Genomic DNA, 22,271 nt, shown 5'->3' with positions numbered 1-22,271 from the left:
AAGTCTAGAGACTAAATCCTTCTATTATTACTGTATACTTTATTCTAATGTAAAAATACATATAAAAACTGTAGTTCGCTCTCCCATTACTTGATGGCAGCTAGTCTCTTATTTTTTTTTTTTTTAATCTACCACTCTCAATTTATTCCGTATCAAGTATTTCCACCGCGTATCATCGAGTTTCCTCTCCATAACAGAATACAGCTTCTATGGGAAACAGCAGTCAGTGCCAGCACTTGCTCCCGAGCGCAACGTTCAATCTAGCGTTCAAAGAAAAGCGCTCTGATGCAGTGATACAGTGAATTCAGTGATAAGCGATGACTCTGGCTCAGTCCATCACTGAACCGCACCGAAAACCAACAGTGATAAGAGGACAAGCCAACAACCCGACTCGAGTCAAACTTGAGCCGATAAGGACATAAAAGTTAACAGCTGATAGAGATAATGGATTGGTACTGCAGATAAGATTAACTACTGCAATGAAAGAGACCTAGGGGTTGAAATAGTGCTGTGCTGTAGGCTATGAGGTGTAGAGTGTACTGGGACATCTATCGCCCTAGTTTCCTGGGGGAGAGTGAATTGTAATCCACCCTCTTTAAGTTTTCCAGAGGAAAGTGTTGGGATTTGTGTGAGGGGTGGTTCTTTCAAGGAAAATTGTGCCATATTTGTAAAATAGTCGCACTGCCGTATTTTTCTTTTGTTTACGAGGAGTTTGGACATTTTGTGGAAACCGTAATTAATATAGTGGTGTATTGTGTTGGATTACAGTTTTGTGTTGTGATCTTCGATAGATGTGGATGTGCAGTCTGAGAATTATATTTGAGAAACATCAAAACTACTAACGGTAAGTTATAATATTTTATACTATTGAAATGAATTCTTACATAATTTTTTACAGATTTCCAAAGGATAAGAATGATTGATATACGAGTGCCAATGAAATGAAGATCAACAAAACAACAAGATCAAACCGAATGTACATTTCTGTAAAATATTAATATTTCGGATCAAGGTGATCAATTTTACAGATTTTCTGCCTTTTGACTACGAACCAAAAATGATTTATCATCAAGTATAATATGTAATTGATGATATTTATACTACTTTTTGGATATTTCACTATCTTTAAAATCGGAGACTAACAAGTGAATACCAAAGAATTTATTATGAAGATCATAAAGGTAATATTGGCCATTGATTATATACCGGACACTTTAAAGTTATGCAGTACATTATATTGAAATCATTTTTATATTGAAATATGATATTCATTAAGAAAAAAGATTCCAGTTCATTGGAAGTGAAGAAAAAGTCTTGGCAACTACATTACTAGTATGCCACATTGAATACAATCTACAGTGAATTAATATGCTACATTTAGACCTGACTGCTACCAAGCTATGAGAAAAGCGATTAATGTATCAGCTTCTTGTCTAATGTCTCAAATGAATGACCTCGAATCCTATGAATAAAATTTCAAAAGAAATAATTATCAAATCAAAAATATGTACAGGAATTTAAGAAGCTTTCCATCAGGATTAACAAGTTTCAATTAACTGAAGGTTGAATTGATGCCCGAATGAAGTATAGCTTGAAATTAAATTCTCTTCTTCATTTATCAAGAGCTCTCTGAACAGCCTTGATGAACTTGAGATTAATTTACTTGAATTCACCAGATTTGTCACTTTATTGCAGCATTTCTGGACGTTCTCCTTGGAACGCTCAAGCTGGAAGTGTCAGGCCGGCCAAATTACTGAACCATAATATCAAAATATTTTGTTGTGTCAAATTGAAAGTCATTCAGATTTTTATGGGATCAAAGTATTCATTTGAAAATATTTTTTAATATAATTTATTGTACTCTTTTATCAAGAAGCATCTAGACTTGTATCCTTTTTGATTGATTCGAGCGTGTTCAATAATAAATTATTGAAGTTCAATTTTACAAGTGCGTTAATATTGCAGGAGAAGATAATTTATTAGAATTATTTTGTCTGCCGAATTTGATAGACAAATGCCTTGCACCTGCTGGTTATATCACGTTTGGCCTTGAAACGATAATGTTTAAATAACACCTTACAATAACTGCATCGGAGCTAATAGCTAATGTAAACAAACAGAATATTAGTTAGCTGACATTTTTCCGAGCTCTTCAAACGATGATCTCACTAACTTTCTGATCTAGTACTTATTTGAATTGAGTCAGTATTTGAGATCTGAAAATTTTTGTAATTTCCAACATTAATTTCAAGCTGGAAGGCTCTCAACCGCGTTGGAAACATTCTGCTGTTTATTCTTCTGCCAATGATAGAATGAAACTTTATTCGATGACCAAGCAATTTATTAATAATATTATTAATTCACTCCTAGTAATTTTCCAATACTGGTGGAATTACGTTTCATTTCATTATCTATCATGATAAGAATATCATCAGTGTGTTAGAAAAACATATTTCTGAAAATTAATTAGCTTTTGAAATCACTATAAATAATTCTTAATCAGCATTATTTATCAGCGAAACTCCAAGTTCATCTAAGCTTTCAATCAAAGGTTAAAAACTTGTCCATTCGTTCGAAACTTGCATAATTAGTCCCTTTATTTAACTTACTAATTATTCGATAGATCAACAAATCGGACAGTGTCTGATCTTCTTTGTGTGGCACTAGAGAGTATAGCTTACTCTCTATACTCAGTAATTAATTCATTCTATACAATTCATTCATCCATTCATTCTATTCTAATTCGTTTATACTCTCTTGGCACTTCGATGGAGAAAATTCATCATTAAAGTATAAATATCGTAATTCGTTCAAATTTCAACATACCAGATTCAAATCTACTGTGTGATTGGTAGAAATCTATTCATGATTCAGACATGATTTTCATGATTGTTGGATCAGAAATAGGACAAAAACAGTTAACTTGAAAAGTTCTAACTTGGTGGAATGAAAGAGATGTTGTCAGTTACACATAATTTATTTGAGTCGAACTGAAGTTCCATTGCACTTATAGCCAACTTGGTTATTATGATGATGGTGACAACTCATTGGTGATGATGATGATACCTTTGGTTTGAAGTGCATTTACTTTGGCTCAAATACATTATATGGAACTGACAATATTTCTTTTATTTTACCTTAATATGGAGAAATTATTCCACAGCATCTTTGTTCATAGTGTGAAAAAGTTTTCACTAGTTTGCTGCCTTTGCTAAAATCAGGCACATTCTTCTAGTTGATATGACGTTAGCATTTTAAACTATTGACTCTATTCCTTTATAAATACAGCAGATGTAATGAGTATTGAAGGTGAATTCTATTGACCAATAGAAAATAAATGATGAGGAAAATGGGTGAAGCAAATAGAGAAGTAAGTATAATGAGAGAAAGAAAGTGCTCAAACCAATGAGAGATAGTCCACCAATGATTCACGTAGTTAAGACTCCCATCAGATTTCCCTTTCATGACATTAAAATAATAAGACACCAATTAACGCCGCTTTGAATCTCTACTCAGCTTTAGATCTAGAGTTGATCCAGAACCGAAAGATGGACAATGGCCGGTCCGGTCCCATCACATGATCTGTTTCCCACCGAAATTTCTTTATTACTTTCCACTTCTCTTCATTTAATTACTGTTGAAAGAACCTGACAATCACTGGGACTCATGCTAATTTTAGACACACCGCCTAACATTTATTAGGTCAGTGAAATGTTGGGTCATTGATGTTTTACTACAACTTGGAGAACGATTCTGTGTTTTACGATTTTCTTAATTGGCCTTTTCGCTTTCAACTTCATTGTGAATTGTCGATAGTTGATATGCATGCAAATGGAAGGTACAATAACATGTTTTAGGAGAGAATAATGATTTGTTTTGTTTGTAGAATCTTTCTTGAGCTGCTAGTGCAGCCCAAATATAATGGATCTTTTGCCTCTGCTAATTTTCGCTCCAGTTGTTTCACTCAAACCATCATCAGTACTCCTCTCCTCCTCTCTATCTTCTTAGCGCTTTACTTTTATAATCATGCTTTACGATTACAATCATAATAGGTATAGTAATTAATATCCCTTATCCGTTTCCACAAATTCAACTATCACAGATTATCTGTTGTCTCTCAGTCACTCACTATAAACGTTCCTTTGTCTTCTAACTTGTTCTTGAAACTTCGGACTAGTAAGAAGTTGGCTTCAAATATACATTTTTTCATAATGATTTTCGCTTTCATGATTCTAGTAATTATCCAATGCTCTATAGAAAAAAAGTTAGGCACATGTGAATCAGTTTATACATGTTCTAATAATATTGATTATTGGAATGAGAGTAGTTGATAGATAAACTGGATCTCGGTTGTCCAAAAAAGGTGTTCCTTTATTTAGAACATTAACTTTTGGATAACATTAACATTTTATCAAAATTTTTGGAGAGAATTAGTACAGGCTCAGCCTAGTTTTTCCTCCAATGTCATAATTGTATTATGATTATAGTGTTTTATACAATAAATGAATGAATGAATGCACAATTAATACTTGTCTTAATCACTAATTTTATGAAACTGGAAAAAATTACTCCCAATACATTTTTCCATCCTGACAAAAATTTGATAATAATTCCTCTGTAACCTCCATTCATCAATATTCTTACACACTAACTCAGTACAATATTATAACTACAGTAGATATACTCTTCAATAAGTCATTCATTAATAAATAGAGTCAAAGTTCTAAAAACTATGATAATAGGCAATATTCGCTTGCTCCCAATCTTCAATCAAGTCCATGTTATGCAACCTGCTAAACACAAAAACGTCGATTTCAGAACCTGAAAATTCCCTACACTCCATCTAGTGTGCTTCCTTTGAAACATGCCCAACAAGATCTAATATCCGGTGGGTTGAGTAGCAGAAAAAATGGTTGTGGCACCAACATCCAACCATGAACTGTTTTTAATATTATATTAGATCATATCTATGTATATCTTCAGAAGCTATTTTTCTTCTCCCAGCTTTTTCTTCTTCTTCTTCTTCTTCTTCATCATCTTCTTCTTCTTCTTCTTCTTCTTCTTCTTTTCTTCTTCTTCTTCTTCTTCTTCTTCTTCTTCTTCTTCTTCTTCTTCTCTTCTTCTTCTTCTTCTACTTCTTCTTCTTCTTCTTCTTCCTCCTTCTACCTGTATTCTTTGAATACCTTCCTGTGCGTTGGTTGATACCTCCAGGGTATTCGGACCCCATTAAACCTGTTTGAAACCTCTTCAAAAAACAGTCAAGTACCTGATCTTTCGTAGGGTGTTGTGAGGTTCAGGTATTGGAATACCTTTCCAATATCGCTGCCCTGCGATCAGATTACAGTACTATGAAGGAATTCAGGTTCATATTCTCGATGGTTGGTTGACCACCCATTGTCTTAGAACATTTAAAAAAATCTCTATCATCTCTGTTTCTCTTATTATCATAATATCTCATCTCCATTCACCACCAAAAGAAGATGGTACTAACATAGTACTCTATTCAATATAAAATAAAATACCATAGCGAGGTAAAACCTATGAGAAATTAAGAATTTGTAAGTCACCAATTGAGGAGGAACGCATTTTCTCGAAAACCACGAAAAAATAAATCATCTATTCATTCCATACACAGAATACGATAGTGATCTATATCTCATGAGAAGTTATAAATTTTGTAGGTCGAAAGGACGTATTTTCTAAAAAAATACTACAGATTCTCATGAAACCAATAGCAATGCTGCTTGTAAATTTTCAATTTTCATTTGAAAATAACTAATCAAATAGTGTTTTGAGAATAATAAGCTTTTAGACATTTCCAAGAGTTCAATAACATACGATGACGTTTCAATTGACTGTGTGTGTTTTTGCGTGTGCGTGTGTGAATGGGAGGGGGCGTCATCACGACCTTTGACCTTCGTTATCAGTACTGCAACACTTTCGTGACCTCTCTTAACAGCCCCTAACTCCCCTCCTTCCACCCCCCAACTGCCACTTTTGGGACGCTTATAACGCAATAGCTCAAATTGTTGTTATCGGAATGAATTTCTACGTCTAAAAATATTGAGTCTCTGGCTGTTCATAATATTTATTCAACAGAATTCTTGGAATTGGTAGTCAGTAATGAAATGTTATGTATTCTTTTGGAGTGAGGATATTCCCATATTTTTGTAGATATTTGCAGGCATTGACTGTTCACGGCTTGGAAATGTTGTTTTTGTGACACAATGTCTCCACGTTCGTTCAACAAGATTTTGGGATTTTCAACTGCCGTAATATGAGTTTCTCTGGTTCAAAATGTTTGCAGTTTATATCATAATGATTTTTTTGCCGAGGAGAGGCAATTCATAAATTGTCTTTGGCCAACTTGAAGCATTTTCTATCTTGAAAGAGATATTTTCCGAGATTGCCTCGACTTTTCTTGCTTTTTCGTATCATCAATATGAAACAAAAACAAATATATCATTTTTAGCTTTAGAAGCGTGAAGTTTTCATATTCCATGAGAAGAAAATGTAATTGAAGTTACAAATAAAAATGCAATGATATAGATAAAAATCCTTGCTTTATGTTACTGTATAATAAAAGGAAAGTTGAGTAATTGAAAAGCTCACTAAAATCAAAAGGATATAATGGTGGAATTTCAAATTTGAATCCAGGATTTGATTTATAAAGCACACCCACTCGAGTACTCGAGATACTCTAATATCTGATGAGATACTCTATGACGAGTAGTGTAATCTTTATCCCGTGTTTCGGATGGACACGTTAAGCCGTCGGTCCCGGCTGCCTAAAAAGCAGTCGTTAGGTCATGTCAGAGGCCCTAAAATTGATCAGTGCGACCTGAAAACTCTGACACCAGACCTGAGCCAGCCAGGTCACTCGATATTATTATTATTATTATTATTATTAGTGTAATCTCTGAGGAAATCAACAAAGAGTTGGTGAATTAACCTCAGGTGAAGACAAAAAGTCACGCTCAGAAACAATGTAGAATATTGAGCAGTCAAAAAGAAAAATTTGGCTTATCCAGAACATTCACTAAAGTTAACCATTGTAGGCTATAAAATAAAAGAAAATTATTGGCCTTGATGGAAGCATATAATAAAGTATGAGGTTCCTCTAACCATTCCTCTGTACATGCCCAATCTAATGGGGAGGACTCTATATTTTCACTACAAAACTTGTACAATGGAGTGAATCAAGTATCTTATTATACGATTTGATTATTATGATTTGGGATAATATTAATTCGATAACTTTTATTCAAAAAACCCGGGAATCTTTGAAAAAATACACGGGAACTGCGATTCTGCTTGACGCAGATAACAACAGGTAGTTCTAGATAGCAGGTTGCTTTTATCAAATGCCGGTCGTGATTTGTGTTACTCAACTGTTTGATGATAATATAAATGCAAGTGCGTTAGTTGAAGGCGTAATAATTGAGTGCGGTTGTGGTAACCGGTTATCTGCGTTGTTCTCGTTTAGGGCAATTATTTGAAGAGAGCTCGTGAATTGCGAAAACTCGCCAGGAATCTGAACTCTTAAATTCACTCTTGGATGTCTATCTACGTAAACTCTCATGAATTACACGAATTCCTGCCGCCTTATTTGAACTTTGCCTCTTTCCCAGGTATAAAAAAGGCGGTATGATGCTTATTATCGAAAGGTTAAAGAGTGAAATACGGGACTGAGTGTCGCAACGACACATGTATCCCATGGTGAACATAGGGTTTTCTGTTCATAATTCTACTTGATATGCAGAATTGCAGAGCTCTATGGTCTATTATTATCATGTTCAGTTGAAATCAGAAAAAAATTGAAGAGATGTTGGGAAATTAGAATTTGAAGAACATTTCTTTGGAGTTCGATATTCTTCTATTTTATTGTAGTGAAAGGATAAGATACAAGATATTTATACTATTATATACTTGTATACAAGATACTAAAAACTATTAAATTGTAGTGATATAATGATACAATTAGACACTTGAGCCTGATCTTGAGTATTAAAACTTTAAAAAATACGCTACTTTTTCGAACTTAGATGACGAATTCATTATACATTGAAGCTATTTTAGTAATAAATTGAGTTTTAGCATTGCAATTAAGAGAAATAAATATTTGTGGATTTTGTTACAGCAATATAAAACTCTTAATTTATACATACGGACATCAAGAAGAGAATACATTCGTTTTGATTGCACAAAAACCTACAATGGAAGAAAAATATGGTTTCATTCAGCTACATGAAAATCTTCTCGAAATCTAGATTCAAATCTAGCTTGTTGTGAATATGATGGAATCTATAAATCATTCATAATTTGAAACCAAGAAAATATCTTCATGCATTCAATTACACATCCATTTCTAAAACTAGTGAAGAAGAATATGAAATAGTTATAGGATATTATATTATTGTATTCAGGTACAATATTTCATGCAATGTTTACATTGTAATATTCATGTAAAAATTAATATATTGGCAATATTCATGTATTTATTTTAATTTTATATTTCATGTTCTCATGTAATGTAAACAGATTAACTTAGATTGCTATGTTCTTCTTAAAAGATTGAACTGTGTGAGTAAGGCGTAAGCCACTTTCACTGTTCCCTTGATGTTGATTGGAAACAAGATTCAAGAGAATAAGACAGAGCTATCACACCTCTATCTCGTGGTGAAGAATCCTCAATCCCTTCAACCCGGGGGAAAACTATAAAACAGGGTAGTTTGGTTGACTTGCAGAGTCAGGGTTTTTGTGAATTGGGAAACACCCCTCCACACTAATCTCAAGCCCACAAAAACCTGCGCCACAAAACGAATTCAGTTGAGAGCTCAGTTGTCTCGGGTACAATGAAGAAAACTCGGTTTCCTTCTACGAAATCCCATTTTCCTTATAGGGAAACCTAACAGGGAAATCCCAACTCTTGTGATCGAGATACTATTCACAGAGCTTCGTTTTCAACGAATCGACGTACAAATTCAACAAACTACAGCAAAGCAATGCGCATACATCTTTGAGTCGCAAGTTTCAATAAAGTTGGGCTGATTTGAAAGATTTATAAATACCTTGTTTCATTAAGAGTTTACATTATCGTTTATCGTTTATCGTTTATCGTTTTTAAATTCAGCGAATTACGCCAGGCCCTCACAAACACAGGCTTTTGCCTACATGTGAGTCTCTCATAACGTAAGGGTATATATAAATGTACTGCAACTGTACTGTATTATTTGTAAATTGTGAGAATAAAAATTTGATTTGATTTGATTTGATTAATGCTTGAATTCAGAAAAAATCAATCACTGATCTAGTGAAATAGTGAACTTTGAAATCTTTATCACTCAAAATCTCTCCGAGAGAATAACCTTGAATAAGAAGAGGCGATCCAGTGATTTAGTTCTACTGTTGAAGAGATGCAATGTAAAACCATCTGATCCTTTTTTACAATCTCGTGAACTTTTCTTGATATGAGCCCCTAATTATCACTAAGATGCGAATCAATGTACCTAGAATGTACCAAATGTACTACATTGGATGTGAATTCAGATAATACCATGAAAGTGGATTTTTAATTTTCAAAAATGATAAACATTTGACTTAATAAGAAACAAGAAAAAACAAGATCGTACAATTCATGACTGGAGTGATTCTCCAGGCCTTACAATCTACATATAATCCTCCTCACAATCCTCATTCCATCAATTCTTCCTTAATCCTTACAATCCATCTCACAATCCTTACTCCAACGCGACCCTTCCTTGATCCTCACAATCCTCCTTACAATCTAAAAATAATCAGAGGTACTTGTTACCATAGTAACAGATTTCTGTATCCTGACTCAATAGAGATCCACTCACTTTCAGATATTGGAAAACAGTTAGTAGAGAGAAAATGAGCTAAGAAAAACTGCAAAAGATAGAGCAAAAGAAATACTGAGGGAGAAAGCAAACTAGAGAGAGCGATGTATGATAACACTGAACGAAGATGGCAGTTGGATAATGGAGAGAGAGAGAGAAAAAAAAAGGATATTCTCGTCTATCATGTCAGAATGGATGGCTATTGGTCATCTATAATCGTCAATCATCCTACCAGACATCAAAGCTATTCTTTGTCACTTTCCATAACATCAGATATTATGATAGATAATCTTTTACCACAATTTTCTCTCATGGTCAATGTAGCGTACATCATTTCTTTCAGAATAAATCCAATCAATTTAAATGAGAGTTTAATTAATAGTGAAGGCATAACGGAAGTAAACGGAACGGGTGAGCTCAAGTTTGGAAATAAATTTATTATATAGCATGTATAATAATAAATATTTCCATTGGATTAAATAACAAACAAATGCATCCCAAAAATCAATTACAATTGTTTTGAAAATCATCTAATCATTAAATAATTATCATCCTGTATAATCTAATATCTAACTATCGAATAATATGTAAAACAATTTATCAGGGAATTGAAATTGGACTAGATATGGCAACTGCAAAATAAGTTAAATAGTAAGTATTCGGTCATGCAAAACAAACAAATGCATCAAAAAATCAATTACAATTATTATTTTCTTAATCATCCAATCATTAAAGTAGCGCGTATAATCTAATATACCACACTATCCAATAATATGAAAAATAGCTATTAGGGAATTGAACCTGGACTAGATATGTCAACCGCGAAATCAGTTGACTAGTAATATTTCGGCTATGCAGAATAGGTGCACGATATGAAACCTTCATAAACAAAAGTGTATCTAACGAGTTCTGTTAGAGTCAATGGAGCATGCATCCTGTTGCGCAAGGCTCTACTGGTCTAATCGCATCGCAATTTTGAAATTATTATGACCAATATTCCACCAGAATATTCCATTAAGTAGACTGTTTGGAAGAAAAAATGGAATACTGACCTTAACGTAACTTTCCGCACATGCACAGTACATTCTGGAGAGCTATAGGAGAGAGATATTCTCTTGATTTTTAAAACACTCATGAACTGAAACTGACAATACTACTTACTATTGTCACTGCTAATTGTAAGTGAATTTTTCACTTCACAAATGGTTTTTAATTCAAGTTTCAAATTAATAGTGGAAGAGTATGGATATGCAACACGGATATTCTAAATTGAAGGATGTTCTGCATTTTTTTAACTTGTTCATAAATTTTCTAATCATGAAAAACTCTGACATGAGGATGGATAAAACTGTAAAAGGTACCCGAGGAACCAGAGAGTGCTGGAGATTACATCGTCCACACATATAGAAGAAGTAAGGAAGAAATGTGGGATGGTTTTAAATTATTATAGTTATACATATATTGCCAATACGCTCATAACATTAATATTGCACTATGTAAAATGAATATTATACTGTCATTGCAATATTCCCAATTTCCCTCCCATATAACTAATAAGAGAGTAAGAAACAGAATTTGTGTATGAGGTAGATATTCCTCAATAATTCGGCTTTATTCTTGAGATGGGCTACACTTTTCACTCCGATAAACTTACAATCTGGATTGATTTCCATTGCTCTAGAAGGTAGAAGGTCTTCACTATTAGTTATTGCCTCTTTCTCAAGATGGGCTATACTCATATTCCTCATTTTCATTAACAAAATTTCAGTCTCGATTGATTTAGGACTACCTCTAGGACTCTGGTAGGTAAGAGGCATTCCATTACAAATAATATTATATTTTAAACAGAAATTCTATATTTGGTTTTTTTATGTGATAAATTACAATTTGATGCAATTTTGGATATTTGTAATGGTGAAAATAATTTTGAAAATACTTTTCTTTCTGTGAAAATTGGAAATTGAGTTTCAACCTTCTTTAACCTCAAAATTGTTCCAGCAATCAGTTTTTTACTTAAATATGTGTAACGCTAGTTCACCTCCATGGTGTACATTGGGTACCGCTGAATGGACTAGTATATAATGGCGGTCAGACAAACTTATGTTCTCCTGACCAAAAACTACACAACACTTTGAAGAAATTGAAAAAATATATTGTATATATGTAGACATTTGAGACTCATGAGCTTTATATGTGTTGTGTATCTGCCATACGCTGAATAATAATAATATTATTGCCTCTATTTGTAAAAGATTACATCTCAAATTAGAACTGCTCCAGGTCCCATGTCAAACTCTGCACTCCAAGGAGTCACAGAAGTAGGCCAAACTATGAAAGTTTAAATAAGCAATCCACTCTAAACACTCTGGAAACCGCCAGTTGCCTGTGGAAAACCAACATTCTAATCAATTCAGAAGCAGCCCACTCCTGTTTTATTTAGCAAACAAACCGTTCACACGAATATTTTAACAGAAATCGTCATCACGCTATAGCCCAACAGGTGGGGTCGTTCTACTGAATTTTCATGAAAAATATTACTCCATGAATTTTCATGACACGAAAGTAGGGCTACTCATAACAAATATTAGTGCATTGACTTTGTCTGCTCCAGTAAAACTATTATTTATGGAAATTATTGTTAATCGACCTGGATAACTGCAAGGTCGAGTTTCATTCATAGAGTTTTCCTTGTAGAGTAGTGCAGTCCGTATCTTCATCATTACTATTGGAAAGAGAGGGTTCTTCGTAGGATGCATCTGTTTTTAAGTAGGTATTCTGATGACGACGGAAGCAGGAGAACTTTCAGATCTAATAATCTAATCTCTAGATTAGAGATATAATCTCTAGAGGGATATAATCCAATCTCTATAATCCATAGAGTAAATATATTTAAATATAAATTTAGAGATTATTTGTCTCTGATATAATCTTCCCGCTCCCACATTTGTACCACTCTCGTCCCGCTTCGGTATGCGCAAGGCTTACATATTTACCGTTTATTATAAATATCAGGGACCCAGCTTCGCTCTGGAGTACAAAAGCATAGAAAATTTATTACGAAAGAAGAAATTATAATAACATTCATAGTTCATACAGAAATGTTCTATCTAGTCACAGTAAATTGAGATTAATTTCCAGAGGAATGCAAAAATTTCCCTCACAAAAGCCCGGTTGCACAAAAGCCGGTTAAATTTTAATCCTGATTAATTTCACGTGAACCAAATCAGAGAAGACCATTTCAAAAAGAAGGATCTACTGGAATTAATCAGGATTGAAAATAGCCCGGCTTTTTTGCAACCGGCACTAAGTAAGTACCTGATTGAATGATTACAAAAGTTCAACAGCTGAGTCATAATTTTGACACAGTCCCATACACATGAACTCGCTCACTCACTTCCATCATCAACAGACGACGAAAATAATTATCAGCTGTTTTTCCAAGAATGTATAATAATAATTATCCTTTTAATGTCCTTCAGCGAATTTTCCCAGGGATGAGACCTAGTGCAATCGAATTTTATATTATAAACCTAGTATGTTCTGAATTTCGTGAGAATCGTTAGAGCCGTTTTCGAGATCCGGTGAAATACAAACATGTTTTATAGTATAGGAGATTGATAATCATTCAAAAATTCAGAATAAATAAATAATCAGCAACTTCCAAGGGTAAAAAGGAATTTTGTCAATGCTTGTAACTATAATTTGAAATCATTTATTCATTTCTTAGCATGAAAAAGACATGTTACATCTAATCTCAGTTTTTGACATGCTATTTAAAGCGATCTTCGATTATCAACTCGATATGGGATAAGCGTGGATGATTAACTTGTGAAAAATTTTGGGTCAAGATTTATTCCAACTTTTGGATCGAAACAGAAAGAATATTGACAACGGACTTGTTTGTTGGATACCACTGGAACTAGAATTCAAAGTTTTTTCCCTTTTCTGACAATTTCTTGGTATTTTTTATTCAATACAATTCAAAGTATCGTGATATAAATTCTTTTGCGACCACTCTTATTAATCAGGAAATAAAAATTCAAGTTCCCTATTTTATTTGGATTTTTATTTCCTGATACATGGTGATATTTCTGATTGGCTACTCATTAATTAATTTTTAGTAGACTCCTCCAATCAATTTTGTATGGAATAAGATAAGAAAAGTTCAGTTCAACCATTTCGAAGATCTAATGATAGCCTAATTTATGTTACTGAAATCATTTCCTTAATAGAAAAAACGAAAATTGAGCAACAACTGATTCAAAATATTGAAGACGTTGTTCACTAATTTTATAGCCTAAAATAGTAAACCGTTGTGTAACACAAAGCTGAGTCAGCTAGTTATTTAATAAACTGTAATATGAACCAGAATTAAACCATTTCCAGTCATTCAAATTCTCAGCTCATTCTAATAATTGTATGATTCATAATAGTACACATCATGCCCGTATCAACGATCTCTGACATGTCTTCCAATTGCGGAAGCTCGTAACAATAAGTCAACAGAGTTTCAACTTTTATTTGTTGTAGCTTGTATAGATCGATTTCATTATTGTCCTCTTCGGTCAATATTAAGTGTCTTTCTACTTGTTAATTTGTTTAGATAAGACATATCACTGCAATGATAAGATAACACATAAACCATAAATTTTATAATATCACCACATCCAGTTTCGTTTTAAGCGAGGTCATTACAAACTACCATTACAAACTACATGCAATCCAAAACAGTCTGAGAATAAATACATAATTATAGAAAATGTGAGTCTTCTAAAGACATTTTCTAGACCTGACCGACTGACTCATTCACCCATTAATGAATTCTTATTTAGCAATGAATTACTCTATCAATGAAATAATTTAATGTGATTCTAGACATTCTTCTACTACTAAACTTGGAAATCCTAGTACTGTATAAGTAATCTTTCAAGAATACTTCAAGATTATTTGAAACTACAGTAGTAGTTTTTGAAATGTTTCAAGAGGGTCACGATGATTAATATTTTTCCAATGCTGGAAATTGTATTCCACATTAAATAATGTGGACTTTTACATTGAATACCTGGAAGAGGAATTAAATAAATTCTTCCATTTTTTAAATTTTACATGGAATTTACTGTACCTTTTAGAGACTATTACTATTTTCTAGAGAATGAGTAGAGGACGAAATATTTTCCCCTGAAGGTGGAAAGTATGCTATTTGGACTCTAAAGGCTATTTCCGCTATTTTTAAGCTGAACCTGATAAATCTCTCAGTGCATTGTTTTAGAAATAAAAAATGCCGCCTCTTAATAATGAAATGGACTAGAACTCTAATGAAGATTAATATTCACAAAAAAATATTTGAGAAAATCTTTCTTTTCATTCTTAAAAATCTTTGGAAAATTCTTTATGGTTTCATTTCAAACTACAAGCTACCTTGGGACAGAAATGAACGATTCTCAAATAATTAATCACTACTTTTGTGAGAGAGAACCATGACATCACAAACCGAATTAGGAATTAGCCAAGTCATTCATTCTTTACATGAGATGCAGCCTCTCTTGTTTCAACTCCCGGACAACCAGACAAGAAACTCCGCTTAATCGAATTAGAAGTGCGCATCACAAGGTAATAATAGCCAAGCACTGTCATAGGATGGTTACTCTTCAGTGATTACATGGAACTGAAAATGAAGTAACATTTGGACGAAATTAGATTTTCGCGAGCAGAGGGACTGTTTTCCACGGAATTTTCCACGTTATGGTCGTTCTGGGAACGGAGGAAATTTGATTAGGTGTCCTGTGAAAGAAGAGCAGGGCTACACCGAGAATTAAGAAGCAATGGGGTTTAGGGGTTCATGGTTGAGGATGTTGGATGGAACACTGAATTGGGTAATTTTTGGTGTTTGTTGTAGAAAAACAGAGAGGTTACAAGTGAATCTTTACCAGTTTTTTCGAATGAAGTATATTCAATGCAGAGAAAACTCCTATAATGTATTCTGTATGTCTGTATTCTCCTAATGTATTCTCCTATGTATGTATTCTGTGATTCAATGTTGGTAATGTTGATAGTATCTCTGGTACGTTTCTAGCAAGCTGAATATCAAAATTCAAAATGATAACCAGATACTATGAATCTGATTAGTACTTCTAGAAGTCATATGAATGATAAAATGTGCACCTTATAATGGCCGTGGAGAAAGATAGGAAAACAGCATTGCCGGTTCTCTGCCTTGCCACTGCTTCTATAGAGGATAGGACCTAGATGATAATGGTATATCTGATGTAATACAAACCGTTCATCCTTGTTTAAAATAATCAATACTTAGGGATAACAAAACTTCCTCCTATTAAACTAATCTTAGGCTTTAACCTAAGGAATATTTTCAACTTTGAAGGTTAATAATAGTTTAGATAACTAAAATCCTCTCGGTTTTTCTAAACCTTATATTCAAAGATGATTTTAAATTGCAAATTTAAAGGTATTATATTCTATTCGTCAAAATTTTTTTTCAATGATCAAATAATAAATTTTTATAATATTGAGCTTGAATACTTTGATAAATAATTAAATTTCTTCATTGTTGAAAAACGATCTGGAAACGTTGCAGAGCTGGAAAAGGATATCTGCTTTGTCGAATGATAGGCAAGGATAGCAACACCAATGTTAATCAAATGCTGTCGTCATTATAACGTGGACGTCACTATAGTATAAAGAAGTCAATCGAAGGTGCATTGAGAAGACTAATAAATGGAGAAAATACAATCATGAACCTGTACCCCGAATTTTCCAGATTTGAAAATGAGTCATATACCATAATTTTTTACAAACTTTGTTGTACCCTTTCCCATTTTGAAGTAGTAGCCATTTAAAAGTTGAGATGCAGAAATATGCAGATAAGAGGCTTATCATACAGAATGTACCGCTATTAGTGATTTACGGAGAAATCAAATAAATTGCATCAGAAATCACAATCTAATCTGTATGATTTCTCTGAAAATCTCTAATTTCGGCCACATTTGTGGCTCTTTATAAGCAGCGACAAGTAATCTAGGTATTACTCTATGGTATAAGCCTCTCAGGTCTAAGACAATGTACTATATTTTTTGAGGGTCGTTATTCTACAAATAGCTAAGAACACTAATAAATCGTGAACACACAGAAGGCGTGTCGACGATTGCAAATGTCAATTGCTGCGTTTGATAATGTTGATGATGATGATAGATTATCGTGCAGATTTGTTTCCGAACATCATAATGACGATGATAGATGGAGTGTATGGCATGATAGGACTTCATCAGCGATGCACACTACAATGGATTAGCTTGATTTTCCACCCCAGATCCATTAGTTTGGCTTAGTCCATGACATCTCAGATAACTTTGTTTTCAGTCAGCTCCATTTTGTGTCAATCACTCCTCTTCTCTCTTTTCATCACTTTCATTCTCCAATCACTCTCTCCTTCTCCCGGTCGGTTACATTGATTTGCAGCTAGTATTTGGGTTATCGATCGCCTCTGACCCCTTTCACTGTCACTTTGATCATCTTCTTCTCCCGCTACTTTCATTTTCCTTCCGGTTCTTTCTCACCACCTACATCTTATGTCATTTTCATTTTCTTCTCCTCTTCTTCCTCCTCCTCCTCCTCCTCCTCCTCATGATCATGATCATCATCCTCCTCCTCCTCCTCTTCCTCCTCCTCCTCCTCCTCCTCCTCTTCCTCCTCCTCTTCCTCCTCCTCTTCCTCCTCCTCCTCCTCCTACTCCTTCTCCTTCTCATCTGCTCCTTCACCTTCTCATACACATATAATTTTCCACCTCCTCGCTTCCTCATCGGTTCATCAACATAGTATTTTTTTTCTTGTGCTGTTTCTTGCTCTCTCGAAATAGCCTACTTCTTCTTGTTTTAGACCTCTTCGTATTTTTTCTGACTCTAACCTCTTCATCTGCTTTATTTCTCCAAATTATGATTTTTAATTGTATTGATGAATAAATAACTGATAATGTTGAATTTATATCTCCGTTTCTTGTTTTTCCAACTCTTTTTATATTCAAATATTGATTACAATTATTATTCATTCTTCATCCTCTTCTTTTTCATTTTCTTCTCATCCTTCGACAACTCCTTCTCCTCCTGTTTCTTCTTCTCCAGCTACTGATATTTCTTCTCCATCTATTCGTACTTTTTTTCCTTTTCCTCTACCTCGTTCCACTTCTCTTTCTTACCGGCATCCTCGTTTACTTTATCCGCCTCCTGCTGCTCCCCTTACTTCCACTCTGTCTCTCATTACTGTTTTCCATATTATTATTTATCTTTGATCTTTTTTCATCTTTAACATAGTTCTCATCTTTATTCTTCTTTTTCCTCACTTCTATTCTATCTTTTTATCATCATCATCATCATTTTCTTCTTCTTTTTATTCTTCTTCTTCATATTTTTCTTCTTCCTCCTCTCCATCTTCTCCTTCTCTTCTCTCCCTCTCACTATCTCCCCTTACTCACACTCTCTCTCTCTCTCTCTCTCTCTCTCTCTCATGAGTTAGTGGGAAGAATACTTCGAATATTCTTTCCGAAGAATGGACATTGATATGTCCAAAGCTCCGCCAATTTATGTAGATGCATAACAATATTATCTATTTTATCTATAGTTATTACAAATTGTTCTTTCTCATATTATATACAGCTCAATAATTATTTTCTTAGTCTATATTATGTAAATTCATCTATAATTTTGCTGTATTGTAAGCTATTGTATATAAGTGTATAAGCCAGTATATATTGTAATCTACATGAATAAAGTACTCAATCAATCAATCAATCTCTCTCTCACTCTCTCTCCCTCTCTTTCTCTCTCTATCTATCTATCCATCTATCTGTCACACCTCATTCTCTCATCGCGGCTTCCACCGCTGTTTTCAAATATTGCTTTTGCCCTTTGCACTCAAAGAGTATAGGGAAGGTATTCTCTCACACATACACACTCACCGTATTCGGCGCTCTATAAATTTCCGGTTCTCCGAATTGGAGGGAGCGCTTCACAATTCAGCCGCTGAAATTGGAGTTCAACTCAGGGGGATGAAGTGTGTAAACATCTTTCATTCACTTCCATTTCCAATAAAATCATTTGCCTCATGCCGACTCCACGCGCTTTTCACTTTCCGTTTCTCTACAATATAACCGCACTGTACTCTCGTCCATTCTATATTCTCAAAAATATTGAATAAAAATACTTGTCATTACCAAAATAATTCATATACTAGATAAAATAATGTGTCAAAACCACATGAATATTTCCAACAATTTTGTGAATAATTGTGACACAACATTCTTGTGTGATAAATTATTTTCTTGCTATAATTTTGGATTCAAAATTCAAATCCTGGAGAAAAAGCATACAAGAAATAAGAAAATAGTTTCGGCGCACTCATCATTATCAATCTCTAATGAACCTGGAGATTCAAGATAATAGTGAAACAGCACAACAGCAGAAGCAAAAAAAGTAATTTAGGTTGTTCACAGAGAGTACAGAATGTAATTAATTACATTATAGAATGTAATTACATTCTATAATCTCTGGTGTATAAATATCTAATAAATTTGAAAATTTGAGATATTTGTTAAACAACTGGTACTATTTTTATATTTTTCAACTATAATTCCATGTTTTCCAATGGGCTAATTTTGTGACAAGTCGTTATTTCATTTACGGATATCCACTACAATCCTACACTGATGTCCGGTTTCACCAAAGTTCGATCAAGACATTATTTGAAAATGACCAAGCCGGGATCGCTTTACAAATGTGCACTTTAATTATCAATAGTAACTACCGCCATAGGAAACATAATTATGAATGAATCTATGAATCAATGAATTCAAGAAAACATAAAACATAATTTTCAATTCATTGTATTCATTGAAAACATAATTATGAATGAATCTATGAATCAATGTATTCAAGGTACCTTTGTTAGAACCGTATCTGATTCGACCATTTCAAATGTCTTGACTGAGCTTGATGGAACCGGGCATGAAAGGTCATTGTAAACAGAGATGTTAAATTACTCTGTAATAATGAGCTCAACACACAACTGACTTGTTGATGCTATATGCATTGAACCTCAAACTTTCAGATAAATATAACTATTATTGTCAACAGCGTTCTCTGTTTTTTCATTTTATTCTACCAATTTTTCAGTAATGCACCTGAATGCAAGCGAAAATCAAACTTCTGAACTTTGAGCTATTGGTAGGAGGTAACTTATAACGATCATAAAATAATCAATCTTCCAAACTGAATATTTCACATAAAGTATTGGATTCATGCATTGACATGTAGAAGCGATTGAAAAGTAAATTTCCGAGTTTAATAGCATGGTCAATTGTCACATCCAATGATAAATCAATTGTGAAATATATAGCAAAACTGGCAATGATTTATCGATTGGAAATTCTGAAAAAATCATAAAAAATATAAATGATAAATATGACAATAAAAACACGTTGGAATTCTTTCAGGGAGTAGCCGAAGACCTTTATAGGAATTTTCCATCAACAATTATTGAAATCACACTCGAGTATGGTGACATTTGTTACTGATAATTGAACCATATAACTGATGGTTCAATTATTATTAATTACTGATAGTTCACTTTTTCATTAGCGTTCGTAGTAATTTTTGAAATAATAAACAAATTAACTGTGTGAACTAATCGGCTATTCTGTAATTATAAAATTACCTTTTTGTTATTATCCTTCATTAGTTTTAATGAGGGAGTACACCTCAGCTTGAATAATTCATCAGGTGTCAATGCTATCTCTGTTTACTTTTGTGTCTTCAATTCATAATGTATACGGTAACGCTACCGTATATTAAGCAGCGTTTACACCAAAATGCTGTTTCCCGTATTTAAAATTCTACCAGATTGAATGGTACTTGCAAACACATGATATGTGTTTTATGTGTTTGATGTTTTCATTTTTTGTTGTTGTTTGTATTGAAACTGTGTTTGAGTACATAAGATTTTTATTTTGTAAATTACATTTTTTTTTGAAAAAAATATGTTTCTCTCTGTGTGCATAAACAGTTATCATGGGTTTGTAAGTTCAATCCAATATGAATTCAATATGAGGACGAGAAATGAACATTTTGTTGACAAATTTGTTGTGAACGTGGCTCGTGTAAGTAGCCTACAGTACCGTAGTTGAAATTACAAAATTTATAATTAGGAATTAACATTTAAATGTAATTTTCTTGACACGAGACATGAAATAATATAATATTATTAATAATTCTGTAATAATTATAAAATTTTGTAGCAATAATTGCTACAAGAGGAAACAGAAAATAGGGTTATGGTGAGGAGCATAAGCCCTATAATGTATATAGTGTCCCAAGGAAGGTATAACAGCCACAGACCATATTCACATGAAATTTGCAACAAAAATTGTTCTTATAGGAAAAAATTATAGGTGCTAACCTTATTGAAAATTTCTTCCTCTTCCCAACTATGTCCTTAGAATTAGATTTTGACTGATAGTTTTCTAGTTATTGACGTTTTTGAAAAAAAAATGATATATCTCGAAAACTGAGGTCGATATAAGGAAATTCACTGGACATTTTTTTGTTGTAAATTGCAAGTAGAATTCATGAACTTAGGCTGTTACATCTTTCGTGGAACACTTTGTAGAACTATTCGCAAAATCCTGATGGTTTTAGGATAAAGATATTAATACAAATGATGATTATTTGTGGAGGAAACAAACTATTCGACAGTAGGCCTCTTTTAACCTTCTGTTAGAAGGTCTTGATCAAACTATGAGCTTCATTGATGATGATTCTCTCGGGATCGTCTTCTCAATGAACTACGGAGCTCTTCCAGACTACATAATTGATAGAGAATAGTTAAAAAACATGACCTTCGGCTGAGAACGTCTCACAATATAATAACTCAAAGCTAATAATCATAATTGTATAGACTTCAATATTGTAAGTCGAGTTTTCCTTGTCAATTTGCCCATGTTGTTGTAATAACTCATCATTGGGAGTACATGGAGGACGATTACGTAAATTATGGTGATGAGCATTAATTGAATTGGAGCCTGGAGGTGTAAACTGGACAGGTAACTATGGTAACCAAAGTTGCAGAGTCCCTGAGCGGTAATCTGAGGATCCATGATCTTGACCTCTCATCTCTTATCGTACACGTAAAGCTTCTACTTCTCATTAGAGACAAGATTCTCTCTCGTTTTCATGGGCAACTATTTCGTCTGTTGCACACTCATATTGCATCATTCTATTTATTTCGAGCTTATTCAAAGAGATAGCCTTCACTCATAAAATTAAATTCATTTGATTCAATTGTTTTTAATTGATTCTACTCTGCTAATTATGTTTTTAAGAGCAAGAGAATATCAGGAGCACATGGTAA

At 33.5% G+C, this 22,271-nt stretch overlaps 1 protein-coding gene across 2 annotated transcripts in view; it reads left to right on the top strand.

Annotated features, from left to right (window-relative positions):
- Positions 1–219: 219 nt before the first annotated feature.
- LOC111044588 overlaps positions 220–22,271 on the top strand; it is a 47,107-nt gene continuing 25,055 nt past the window's right edge. Inside the window, exon 1 of one of the 2 annotated variants that reach the window (XM_022329773.2) lies at positions 220–844. The gene's annotated coding sequence lies outside the window, so the exon portion shown is untranslated. The remainder of the gene's footprint in view (positions 845–22,271) is intronic. The other variant, XM_022329772.2, reaches the window with a different exon arrangement.

This window comes from Nilaparvata lugens, chromosome 6 (assembly GCF_014356525.2).
Source record: "Nilaparvata lugens isolate BPH chromosome 6, ASM1435652v1, whole genome shotgun sequence".
NCBI lineage: Eukaryota > Metazoa > Arthropoda > Insecta > Hemiptera > Delphacidae > Nilaparvata > Nilaparvata lugens.
This window is presented reverse-complemented; position numbering and strand designations above follow the sequence as displayed.